The sequence below is a fragment of the Protobothrops mucrosquamatus genome, unplaced genomic scaffold, assembly GCF_001527695.2.
Source record: "Protobothrops mucrosquamatus isolate PMUCROS unplaced genomic scaffold, P.Mucros_1.0 scaffold81, whole genome shotgun sequence".
NCBI lineage: Eukaryota > Metazoa > Chordata > Lepidosauria > Squamata > Viperidae > Protobothrops > Protobothrops mucrosquamatus.
Genome location: NW_015386458.1, coordinates 113,176 through 116,553, shown reverse-complemented (window position 1 = coordinate 116,553; position 3,378 = coordinate 113,176).

The window sequence follows — 3,378 nt, the reverse complement described above, 5'->3', positions numbered from 1 at the left end:
GTATCCCGCTTTCAAATGACTAAGTTAGCCAGGGAGAAGGGTGTGTGTGTTAAAACGTAGTCAAGCTGACCTCTCTGCCGCCCGGCTATGGGCCTGCTCAGCAGAGGGGCCATGAATTTTGGTTCTGAGTTGTCCAAGGGTGGCTGATGTTTGAGCTCAATTTGTGTCTTGTTTAAGTTCTTTGATCTGGAGAGTTCAGCCCAGCAATACCAATAGGGTAGCTGAGCCGGTTCTGTTCTGGACTTAAGTGCTTTCAGGTTTTTAAATTCGAATGTACTGCCTACTGCACCCATTTCTAAGCAAAGCCCATTTTTTGCATAATTTCTCTACCTGTCTCTTTTTCATTCCTGGCTGAACAGGTAGCTGATTCCCATCCCAGGCCTCAAGCAAGTCTTTCATGGGGGAGCCTATTTTGACCCTTGAGCTAGAGCAGTGGTTCTCAACCTTTTTAATGCCGCGACCCCAACCGGTCGTAAGTCGAGGACTAAACCGGTCGTAAGTCGAGGACTAAACCGGTCGTAAGTCGAGGACTAAACCGGTCGTAAGTCGAGGACTACCCAACAGGTCGTAAGTCGAGGTCATAAGTGTGAAAAATGGTCACAAGTCACTTTTTTTCAGCACCATTGTAACTTTGAACGGTCCCTAATCAAGCAGTCCTAAGTCGAGGACTACCTATAGTTATTATTTCTGCTTCACCATTGTAATAATAATTATTTTTTCCATCAGACCCCCAAGGCACCCAAATTCACTTCCAAACAGAAATTCATTTTATGTTTGCAAGTGAATTGTGTTATTTTTCCTGGCAGGGATGACTCAGATTTCCACGGTTCCTGACTTCTGGCCAAGTTATTTCAAAACAGGGCAGGCGATGAAATAATTTAGTGGAGCCCAAAATTCCTGTTATTAAGTGAGACATTTGTGAAGTGAATTTTACCTCATTTACAACCTTTCTTACCACAAGAATCACTGAGGTTGTTAATTTAGTAACATGGTTATTAAGTGAATCCGGCTTCCCCATTGACTTTGCTTGTCAGAAGGTCGCAAAAGGGGGAATCATGTGACCCCAGGGACGCTGCGACCACCATAAATATGAATCAGTTGTCAAGTGTCCAAATTTTGGTCACGTGATCTTGGAGTTGTTCCTGTTGTAACTTTGAACGGTCACTAAACGAACAGCTGTAAGCCAAGGACTACCGGTATAAATTTTCTTAAATAAATATATCAGAGCATTTTTCAGCTGAAAAGTTGTTGGATACAAGCTATAAAATATATTCCAGGCAGCTCTCGACTTACAAGCATTCGTTTAATGATTATTCAAAGTTACCAAAAGCAATGCTAAAAATGTGACTTACAACCAGGCCTCACCCTTATGACCGTCACAGCATCCCCACGGTCAGGTGATCAAAATTGGGTCCTTTCCAACTGGCATGTATTTATGACCGTTGCTAAGTCCTGTGGGAAGAATCCAGAGAAAGAAATATTTGGGGAAATATTAAAGAGGTAGAATATATTTCCCCAAAAGATTTTCAAGACAGAAACCAACCGCCCCCCAGGTCTCTCTGCCCCAAACAGAAACCAGGTCTGCAGAAATGCAGATGTGATAATCTTGTATGAAAGATTGGAGTCAGGAAACAGATTAGGAAGAAAGATCCCTAGAATCAACAATCCCTCAGACCAAAAATCCAACAGTCATCAACCACAGCCCCAGGGAAGCAGGATATGACCTTTGGGACATACTGTCATGGTTCTGACTACTGAAACACTTCAAAGAACTCCCAGACATTGTTTATCCTAAAGCCTTTATTAATGGTGTGTTGGAATATTCATGAGCAGGAAGAGTCATGTGGTAACTCAGTCAGCCAATGTGAAGAAAGTGCTACTGAATCTGTGCAAAAAAGGTTTGGAGTTAGGAGCTGGATTTCTCAGTCTCAGGTCTATCTCTGCTGTAAGAAGTCTTCATTGTACTATGTTGCTGTAAAGAAGAATGTATGGTATTGTAAATAATTTTATATGAATATAAAGAGTTTATTTGAATCAGCTAAATGCAGTCAACTGTGAGAGCTTCTGATTTATTTTTACCAACAGAGAAAATTAAAATTCTCTAGCAGGCTATGGGCCTAGAGCTTACTAAGGACTGCATTGTAATTTGAAGCTGGAAGAAATTGCCTGTGCTTAGAAAAGTATAAGAATAAGGCAGAATTAGCAGAATGGCTGCAATGGAATTTAAGGAAAGCTCTGTGCCTCTTTTAGGCCAAAAGAATTACATTATATGGGCTGCGAAGATGGAATGTTTGCTGAAAGCAAAAGAGCTGTGGTATATTGTAGAAAATCCCCCACAAGTGTTTGCAGCTGCTAATCAGAAAAGCCATGATTAAGCCATGGCTTATCTCATCTTAAATTTAGATGATGAACAGTTTCTAAATGTTGCAAATCTAAAGACTGCAAAGGAAATTTGGCTGAAGTTGAGAGCTGTGCACGTAAATGTTTCTGCATGCAATATAGTGCAATTGTCAAGAAAACTTTACAGAGCCTGTTTGCAACCAGGTGAATCTGTGGAACAGCATTTAAATAAAATGCAAAGTTTATTTTTGGACTTAGAACAATGTGGGATTAAATTCCCTGAATCCCAGAAGGTTTTATTGGTGTTGAACAGTTTAGATAAAACCTGGGACACAGTTTCTGCTATATTTGAATGCAAAGAAGAGAAAGACTTAAATTTTGAGGCTTTAAAGGCATGTTTGCTTAATGAAGAAGAAAAACACAATTTTAGGAACAGCCAAGAGGAGGAGAAATTCCTGAGGAGGGGGTCCAGACTGCAAGTCTCCGGAGCAGGAACCAGCAGCAGATCGGACCAAGTTGCAACAAAAGAGAGATTTTGCAAGCAGCAAGAAAAGAATTGCTACATTTGTGGAGCGAGCACACATCTGAAAAAGAACTGTTTGCAGAGGAACAATTTGCAGAACAGGACATTTGTGCAAGCAAAGAAGACTAATTTGCAAAAGGAACATTTTGGTGTTGCAAAAGTTTGCAATAGCAACAACAGAGACAAGTGGCTAATAGATAGTGGGGCAAGTCAAATAATTGTTAATGACTCTGAATTATTTTGCAGGTTTGTTCCAGTAGCACAAGAAGCTGTGGCTTTGGCAAATGGCCAGAAAGCAAAAGTCATTGGAAGGGGCGATCTAAGAAGGAGGAAACTATATACCTTCTTAGAGGGATGTTTTGTTAAATTTTTAGGGGGTTCGGGGTTGGCCCGAGGGGAACTTGGGGAGTCCTCTCGGAGGCCAAGGCCGGTCCCGTCGGGGGGGCGCGGAGTGGTAAGGGAGGAAACTGGGGGGCTGGCGGAGGGTGGTGTGATAGGTACGGTTAGTGGGAGGG